Consider the following 10,817-nt stretch of genomic DNA (forward strand, 5'->3'; position numbering starts at 1 on the left):
AAAAAATGTTCATCATCACTAGCCATCAGAGAGATTCAAATCAAAACCACATTGAGATACCACCTTACACTAGTTAGAATGGCCAAAGTTAACAAGACAGGGAACAACGTGTGTTGGAGAGGATGTGGGGTAAGGGGAACCCTCTTCCACTCTTGGTGGGAATGCAAGTTGGTGCAGCCACTTTGGAGAACACTGTGGAGATTCCTTAAGAACTTAAAAATAGAGCTTCCTTATGACCCTGCAATTACACTACTGGGTATTTATCCCAAAGATACAGATGTAGTGAAAATGAGGGCCATGTGTACCCTAATGTTCATAGCAGCAATGGCCACAGTCGCCAAACTGTGGAAAGAACCAAGATGCCCTTCAACAGACGAATGGAAAAGGAAAATGTTGTCCATGTACACTATGCAGTATTATGCCTCCATCAGAAAGGATGAATACCCAACTTTTTATCAACATGGATGAGACTGGAAGAGATTATGCTGAGTGAAATAAGTCAATCAAAGATTGTCAATTATCATATGGTTTCACTTTTGTGAAGTATAAGAAATAACACAGAAGATATGGGGAGATGGAGATGAGAAGCTAGTTGAGGGAAATTGGAGGGGGAGATGAGCCATGAGAGACTATGAACTCTGAAAAACAATCTGAGGGCTTTGAAGGGCCGGGGATGGGAAGCTGGGTGAGCCTGGTGGTGGGTATTAAGGAGGGCATGTATTGCATGGAGCACTCGGTGTGGTGCATAAACAATGAATTCTGGTACACTGAAAAGAAATTACAAAAAAGCATGTGTTGGGGAGGGTTCAAGAGAAGCACGTCATCAAAACCATTGAGAAGGAAAAGGTGAGGGGCTGACTATCTCAAGTCTTTATATGCAGTAGATTTCAGTGTTTGAAGTGTTAGAAGTATGCTCAATCAACAAAGTCGTGTCTGGTGAAATTAGCAGTGCTCTGGTGGGGATGGATGCCCAGGAGCAGGCATCATGTTCTGAGGATCCCCTAGCTCAAACGGGGAGAAATGGTTCCTCTTCTTGGAGTGCATTTGGGAGTGGTGCCACAGCCTCTATGGGGACAAAAGAACAGTCTGCACTGATGTGCTGACATGTTCACTAGCATATGGATAAAGACACCAGCTGAAGGCAGTAAACTTTTTGCTGGCTTTTTGCTAGTTTTACCATAAGCTCTGAAATCTGTATAGTTGTCTGACCATTTTCTGGTACAAACCAGCATTGGCTACAGTGTGGCAATCACCCATGCTGATCCTCCCTCAGAGGATCAGCATGGATCAGCATGGGTCCATGCTGATCCTCCCTCAGAGGATCAGCATGGGTCTGCACTGTGTGGGTCCCAAAAATTGGGAGTTTTGAAACACAGTCCCACACCTGATATAAATCACAGGAATACTGTGGCATCTGGCATGCAGCCAGCTAGGACACAGGATGAAAGCAGGGATCTGATGGAAGCTACAGACTCATCAGGAATGACTGATCTTCTGTGAGCTCTTTCTGAAGGTTAGCAAGCATGAACTCCATGATTCAGGAACAAGAGAGTGAGGCAATGCCATTTTCACCCAAACCCATCAGATCTGACCCACCTGAATGAGCAACAAAGCACCATCAAGTGAGGCTACAGTCTCTTACACCAAGCCCTGCAACCTGCAGGTGCATTTCCACTAAGGAAGTCCATCTGAGAATCAAAGCAGCAGGCCCCTCACCCTGAAGATCAGCACAAATTATTCCCATAAATGAAATCTGCTGCTCTAAGAGTGATGCAAATGTTCAGCACTAGGGGAAATAGGATCCAAATTCTTTTTTTTTCCACATAGCTTCTTTTAACAAGTAGACAAAACCGCATCTACTAAAAACTTACCATGCAGTGGACAACTTCCAAAAACCCCACATGGGGGCAAGAAGAAACTGCAAAAGACTGACCTGAGGGAAAGAGCAGCCAAAACAGTAGCGTGCAATTCTGAAAGACCTCATGTAGCACCATGCCTAAGACAGTGCTGGAGCTCTTTTTTTTCCCCCTTCTTTGAGAGCTTCTCAATATAGCCATTACTCTCAAGAACAGAAATATAATAGGCTTTCTTTTCCTAAAAGTCAAACACAAAAAATTAAAGTAACAAGACAGAGAAATTCACCCAAAAAGGAAAAAAAAAAGTCACAATCAGAGATTTAATCCATGCAGACATAAGTAAGATACCTGAAAAAAAGTTTAAAACAACAATTATAAGCATACTAGCTGGACTTGAGAAAAACATTGAAGACACTAGAGAATCACTCAAGGTGAAGACAAAAGAACTAAAAAATAGTGAGGAAAACAAACAAACAAACAAACAATCCACCTATGCCTGAAATGCAAAGCCCCCTGGATGGAATGACAAGAAAGATGGGGTGAAGCAGAGGAATGAATCAGTGATATAAAAGATAAAATTACAGAAAATAATGAAGCTGAAATGAAAGGGAAAGTTATTGGATGATGAATGTAGATTTAGAGAACTCAGTGACTCCTTAAAGCATAGTAGTATTGTTATCATAGGAGTCTCAGAAAAAGAGGAAAAGGGGAGATGATTTATTTGAGAAAATTATAGCTGAAAACTTCCGTAATCTGGGGAAGGAAAATGACATTAAAATCCAAGAAGAATAGAGTGTTCCCATTAAATTCAAAAAAAGCAGCCACCACCAAGACATATCATAGTCACATCCACCAAAAACACAGTCAAGGGAAGAATCCTGAAAGCAGAAATGGAAAATAAAAAGTCAATCTACAAGGGAGGATGGGTCTGGTATGCAGCAGATCTGTCAACAGAAAGTTGGCAGGCCAGAAGAGAGTGGCATGCAATAATAAATATGCTGAATGGGAAAAATAAGCAGTTAAGAATCCTTTATCTAGCAATGCTGTCATTCAGAATAGAAGGAAAGATAAAGAGTGTCTCAGACAAAGAGCAAATAAGGACTTCATGATCACTAAACCATCCCTGCAAGAAATTTTAAAGGGGACACTTTGGGGGAGAAAAGACCAAAAACAATAAAGACTACAAAGGAAGAGATGATATCACCAGAAATAACAAATTCAGAGGTAACACAATGACACTAAATGAGCATCTATCAATAATCACACTGAATATAAATGGAATAAATGTTCCAATCAAAAGACACGGGGTGTCAGAATGGATAAAATAAGACCCATCTATATGCTGCATATGAGAGACTCATTTTAGACCTAAGGATACCTGAAGATTGAAAGTGAGGGGATGGAGAACAATTTGTAATGCTAATGGATTCCAAAAGAAAGCCGGGCTAGCCATACTTATGTCAGACAAACTAGATTTTTTTTTACATTTTATTTTTTATTAATTATTTTTATTAACATATAATGTATTATTTGCCCCAGAGGTACAGGTCTGTGAATCGTCAGGCTTACACACTTCACAGCACTGACCATATCACATACTCTCCCCAATGTCCATAATCCAACCGCCCTCGCCATACCTTCCCTTCCCCCAGCAACTTTCAGTTCATTTTGTGATATTAAGAATCTCTTATGGTTTGTCTCCCTGCTGATCCCATCTTGTTTCATTTTTTCCTTCCCTATTCCCCAGACCCCCCACTCTGCCTCTCAAATTCCTCATATCAATGAGATCATATGATAATTGTCTTTCTCTGGTTGACTTATTTCGCTCAGCAAGATACTAGATTTTAAAGCAAAGATTGTAACAAGAGATGAAGAAGAGCATTATATCATAATTAAGTGGTCTAAATATCAAGACAACTCAATAATTATAAATATTTATGCCCCCAACATGGCAGCACCAAAATATATAAAATAATTTATAGCAAACACAATGAAATTCATTGACAATAACAAGATAATAGTAGGGGATTTTAACACCCCACTTATAGCACCTAACCAAAAAATAATAGGAAAGAACAGAGGACAACAGGGAGGGGAGGGATAACTGAAGGGGAAAAAATCAGAGAGAGAGACAAACCATATGAGACTCTTGACTCTGGGAAACAAACTAAGGGTTGCAGAAAAGGAGATGTGTCCGTGGGTGAGGTAACTGGGTGATGGGTATTAAGAAGGGTACAGGATGTGATGAGCACTGGGTGTTATGTACAACTAATGAATCATTGAACATTATATCAAAAACTGATGATGTACTAAATGCTGGTTAATTAAATTTAAATTAAAGAAAAAAAAAAGAAAATCAACAAAGAAATGTAGTTCTGAGAGACACAGTGGACCAGAGGGACTTAACAGGTATATTCAGAACATTTCATCCAAGCAGCAAAATATACATTTCTTTCCAGTGCACATGGAAATTTTCTAGAACTTATCACATGCTGGATCATAAATTAGACTTCAATAAGTATAAAAGATTGAGATCATCCCATGCATAGTTTCAAAACACAATGTTAAGAAACTAGAAGTTAACCACATGAAAAAAATTGGGAAGACCTCAAATACATAGAGGTTAAAGAATAGCCTACTAAAGAATGAATGAGTCAACTAGGATATTTAAAAATAAGTAAAACAAGAGAGGGGAGTCAAGATGGCAGAGCAGTAGGAGACCCAATTCAACTGGTTGCCTAAATTTAGTTGGAAATCTACCAAACAATTCTGAACACCCACAAAATCACCCTAAGATATAAGAATATATATCTGGATCTCTACAAACAGAAAGGAACTGCCTGTCAGAAGTTAGTAAAGGAAGAGTCATAAATCTATGAAGATATATCAGAAGATAAATAGAAGAAGGAGGGTGCTTCCATAAGCTGGCTCCTGAAAAGTGATATAACACCAGAACACAAAAACATCCTGCACTGGGGACCTTATAAAAACTCACAAAGCAGTACTGGCCAGAAAAATACATTACAGAAGCACTGAGAATGGATCCAGGAGCTGTGGGTGCATGTATGCATGAGCACAGGACCCTAAGGGTTTTAGAAGCACAGAGGTCAGGGACATACCCATGCCCCTGGGATGACTCCTGAAAGAGTCACTGTGGGCACACACCACATGGGAGAATGTGGTTTTTCAGTGGTGCATACAGAAACAGAGACTGTTTGTCCTGGAGGGTTTAGTGAAGAGAACAGACTTAGGTTTCTCTGCTCTGGTCCAGAGGTTTTGGTGTGGACATTTTCACTATGACCCTCAGAAGAGGTGAAGAAAGCCACCAGAGAACAAAAGCTCAAAAAAGTCGTTTCCACTCAGTCTATTCCCACATCAGAGGGCAGAATAACTCAGCCCAAACAGGGTTGCCTGAGAAACACTGACAGGCCCTTCCCCCAGAAAACAGCCTGGAAGAACAAGAGGCTGACAACCTGTTGACCCCATAATATTGTAAAATCCCAACACCAGGGGAAAATAGTATATAAAGCTCTAGGCATTGCCTCAAAGCTTGTTTATTCTTCAGACACAACTCTTTTATTCTTTTTATTCTTTCTCTTACACTTTTTCTTTTTACCTTGTTCTCATTTCGACTAGATGTTTAATATATCAAATTATATTTAATAGTAGCTTAGTAAATTTTACTTTTTCACACCTATGATTTTTATATATATATCTGCTTCAATATAGTCCTTTTTTCCCTATTCAATATTATAAATATGTGTATATATATACACATATATATGTACAAACACACACACACACACACATGTTTTACTTTCCCTGTAATTTTGGGAAAGTGTCCTCTAACAAACAGATTCAAATACACCTGGGAACAACTGAAACACCCTATTCTGTCCAGATAGAGATTTGAGGCCCCTATTTGACTCAACCCCTTTTAAATTTTTATTTATTTATTTATTTATGTTAAAATTGTAAATTTTATTCTTGTGCTTCATTTTCGCTTTCTTTTTCAGTGGTGACTTCCAACTGCTCTGAATTTTCTTAGGGTGCATCTTGCTCGCTTCATGGCTGACATTTTGGTTCATTATCTCAATCTTCCTTCAACAGAATGACTAGGAGGAGGAACACCTGAAAAATTAAAAAAAAAAAAAAAAACAGAAGGAATTCCCTCTTCCACAGAATTAATGGATATGGATGGAAACAAGATATCAGGGATAGAATTCATGGTAGCAACCATGAAGTCAACAGCAAGGCTTGAAAAAAGCATTATTATAGTCTAGAATCTCTAAGGGCAGAAATAAGATCTAATCAGGCCAAACTTAAAAATGCTATGAATAAGATGAAGTCTAAACTGGATTCTCTAACAGCCAGTGTAAATGAGGCAGAAAAGTGAATCAGTGATCTAGAAAATAAACTGATAAAAAGGAAGGAAGCTGAGGAAAATAGGGATAAGCAGCTTGTAGCCCATGAAAATAAACTTAGAGAGATCAAAGATGCCATGAAATGTTCCAATGTCAGAATTATTGGGATTCCCAAGAGGGTGGAGAGAGAGTGAGAGGACTAGAAGGTATATTTGAGCAAATCGTAGCTGTGAAATTCCCTAATCTGGGGAAGGAAATAAGCATTTGTGCCCAAAAGGCAGAGAGGATCCCTCCCAAGATCAATAAAAATTGACAACATCCCAACATATAATAGTGAAGTTTGTAAATCTTACACCCAAGGAAACTATCCTGAAAGCAGCTATGGGGAAGACATTTCTTACTTATAGAGGGAGGAATATCAGAATAATATCAGACCTGTCCACAGAAACCTGGAAAGACTGAAAGGGTTGGAAAGATATATTTAGGGTACTGAATGAGAACATGAAGCCAAGAATAGAAGAATACTTTATCCAGCAAGGTTTTCATTCAGAATCGGCAGAGACAAAGAGCTTCTGGGACAGGCAGAAAGTGAAATAATATGTGACCACCATGCCGGCCCTACAAGAAATATTAAGGGGGATTCTATAAAAAAAGAAAGACTCCAAGAGTAACATAGACCAGAAATTTACAGAGATAATCCACAGAAACAAGGACTTTACTGGCAATATGATGGCAATAAATTCAAATGTTTCAATATTTACTTTCAACATGAATAGCCTAAATGCTCCCAAGAAATGACACAGGGTTTCAATTTAGATAAAATGACAGGACCTGTCCATATGTAGTCTACAAGGGACTCATTTTGAAACTAAAGACACCTCCAGATTGAAAAACTGGGGAAGGAAAAGGAAAAGGACCCAAATCAATAAAATCATGAGTGGAAGGGAAGAAATCATGACTAATACCAAGGAAATAGAAACAATTATTAGAAATTATTACCTGCAAATATATGCCAACAAATTAAACAACCTGGAAGAAATGGAGGACTTCCTAGAAATTTAAAAATTACCAAGACTGAAACAGGAAGAAATAGACAGCCTGAATAGACCAATTGAAGCAGTGATCAAAAACCTCCCAAAATGCAAGAATCCAGGGCCAGTTGAATTTCCAAAGGAAGTCTAACAAACATTTAAAGAAGAAATAATATCTATTCTACTAAAGTTGTTTCAAAAAATAGAAACAGAAGGAAAACATCCAAACTCTTTCTATGAGGCCACCATTAACCTGATGCCAAAACCAGGCAAGACCCTGGTTTTGTGGAGAATTACACACCAATATCCTTGATGAACATCAATTCCAAAATACTCAACAAGATTCTAGCCAATATGATCCAACAATACATTAACTGGGTTATTCAGCATGACCAGATGAGATTTATTCCTGGATTCCAAGGATGGTACTACATTTGTAAATCAATCAATGTGATACAGTATATTAATAAAAGAAAAGACAAGAACAATTCTATCCTCTCAATCAATGCAAAAAAAGAATTTGGCCAAATACAATGTTGTTTCCTGATTAAAACTCTTAGGAGTATATGAATAGAGGCAACATTCCGCAAAGTTATAAAGGCCATCTATGCAAAGTCCACAGTGAATGTCATTCTCAATGGGAAAAATGATAGCTTTTCCATTCAGGTCAGAAACATGACAGGGATGCCCATTTTCATCATTATTATTCAACATAGTGTTAGAAGTTCTAGCATCAGCAATCAGACAACAAAAAGAAATAAATGGTATTCAAATTGGCAAAGAAGTAAAAATCTCTTCCATTGGAGATAACCTGTTGATACTTTACGTGGAAAATGCAAAAGACTCCACCCCCAAATTCCTAGAGCAGAAATTCATAAATGTTGCCAAAGACAAAATTCAGTTGCATTTCTACACACTAACAATGTAACTGTAGAAAGAGAAATTAAGGAATCAATTCCAGTTTCAGTGACACCAAAAACCATAAGATATTTGGGAATAAACTTAACCAAAGAGGTAAAAGATCTATACTTTAAAAACTATAGATCACTTATGAAATTGAAGAAGACACAAAGAGATGGAAAAACATTCTATGTTCATGGATTGGAAGAAAAAACATTGATAAAATGTCTATGCTGCCCAGAGCAATCTACATTTTCAATGTCATCCCTATCAAAATAACATTGGCATTTTTCAAAGACCTGGAACAAACAATCCTAAAATTTTTATGGAACCAGAAAAGATCCTGAATTGCCCAGGGAATGGGGAAAAATAAAAACAAAGCTGAGAGTATCACATTGCCTGATTTCAGGCTATATTATATTTGATCCAAAGGACACCATGGTATTGTCACAAAAGCAGATACATAGATCAATGGAACAGAATAAAGTGCCTAGATATAATCCTCAACTCTATGGTAAACTGGTCTTTGAAAAGGCAGGAAAAAATATCCAATGAAAAAAAGATAGTCTCTTCAATAAATGTTGCTGGGAAAATTGTATAGCTACATAATGAAGAATGAAACTGGACCATTCTCTTGCACAAAGATAAACTCTAAATGGATGAAAGACCTCCATGTGAGATAGGAATCCATCAAAATCCTAGAGGAGAACATAGGCAGTAACCTCTTTGACATCAGCAACAGCAACTTCTTTCAAGACACGTCTCCAAATGCAACAGAAATAAAAGCAAAAAGGAACTGTTGGGACTGAATCATGAAAAAAAAAAATGCTTCTGAACATCAAAGGAAAAAGCCAACAAAACTAAGAGGCCACCCACAGAGTGGGAGAAAATATTTGCAAATGACATTATAGATAAATGGCTGATATCCAAGATCTATATAGAACATCTCAAACTCAACACCCCAAAAAAACAAAGAATCCAGTCAAAAAACAGGCAGAAGACATGAAAAGACACTTCTTCAAAGAAGACATGCAATTGGCTAATAGACACATGAAAAAGTGTTCATCATCATTAGCCGTCAGGGAAATTCAAATCAAAACCACAATGAGACAACACCTTACACCAGTTAGAATGACCAAAATTAAAAAGGCAGGAAGCATTAAATGTTGGATAGGAGCAGAGAAAGGAGAACTCTTTTACAATTTTGGTGGGAATGGAAGGTGGTACAGCCGTTTTGGAAAAGAGTGTGGTGGTTCCTCAAGATTTTAAAAATAGAGCTACCCTATGACCTAGCAATTGCACTACTGGGTATTTACCTCAAAGATACAGATGTGGGTATTATGAAGGGTAGGTATTGCATGGAGCACTGGGAATTGTGCATAAACAATGAATTCTAGAACACTGAAAAATGAAAAAAATAATTTTTAAAAAGATACAGATGTAGTGAAAAGAAGGGGCACATGGACCTCAATGTTCACTTCAGCAACATCAAAAAAGCCAAACTGTGGAAGGAGCTGAGATTTCCTTCAAAGGAAGAATGGATAAAGAAGAAGAATGGATAAAGAAGATGTGGGATATTACTCAGCCATTGGAAATGATGAATACCCACCATTTGCATCAACATGCATGGAACTGGAGGGGATCATGCTAAGTGAGATAAGTCAAGCAGAGAATGACAATTATCATATGATTTCACTCATATGCAGAACACAACGAATAGCACAGAGGACCATAGTGGAAGGGAGGGAAAACTAAAGGGGAAGAAATCAGAAAGGGAGACAAACTGAGAGACTATGGACTCTGGGAAATGAAGAGGGTTTCAGAATGGAGGGGATATGGGAACGGGGTAGCCTGGTGATGGCTATTAAGGAGGGCAAATATTGTGGTGAGTACTTGGTATTTTACACAACTAATGAGTCATTGAACACCACATCAAGAACTAACGATGTACTATATGCTGGCTAACTGATGATCATCAAAAAATAAAGCCCTATTTAATAATAAGAAAAGAAAAAAATGAAAATTTGAATAGATAAGGAGATTAGAATTATTAATGGAATTTTGCCTAGAAAAACCTAGAGAAGAGAAAAACCTAGAAAGAGTTTTGCAATTAATTTGAAGTGTCTCTTCAAGGTCCACAATAGCCAAACTGTGGAAAGTGCCAAGATGCCCTTCAACAGATGAATGAATAAAGAAGATGTGGTCCGTATAGACAATGGAATAGTACTCAGCCATCAGAAAGGATGAATACCCAACTTTTGTATGAACATGGATGGAGGTGGAGGAGATTATGCTGAGTGAAATAAGCCAAACAGAGAAAGTCAATTATTGTATGGTTCACTTACTTATGGAGCATGAGGAATAACATGAGGACATTAGGAGAAGGAAAGGAAAATTGAATTGGGGTAAATTGGAGGAGAAGACAAACCATGAGAGACTGTGGACTCTGAGAATCAAACTTAGGGTTTTAGAGGAGAGGGAGGTGGGGACTTTGGTGAGCCTGGCCGTGGGTATTAAGGAGGGTATGTATTGCACGGAGCACTGGATGTTATACCTAAACAACAAATCTTGGAACACTATATAAAAAAAAGAAAGGAAGAAAGAAAGAAATGAAAGAAAGAAAGAAAGAAAGAAAGAAAGAAAGAAAGAAAGAAAGAAAGAAAGAA

This window comes from Enhydra lutris, unplaced genomic scaffold (assembly GCF_002288905.1).
Source record: "Enhydra lutris kenyoni isolate GAN:26980312 unplaced genomic scaffold, ASM228890v2 scaffoldscaffold103, whole genome shotgun sequence".
Classification (NCBI taxonomy): domain Eukaryota; kingdom Metazoa; phylum Chordata; class Mammalia; order Carnivora; family Mustelidae; genus Enhydra; species Enhydra lutris.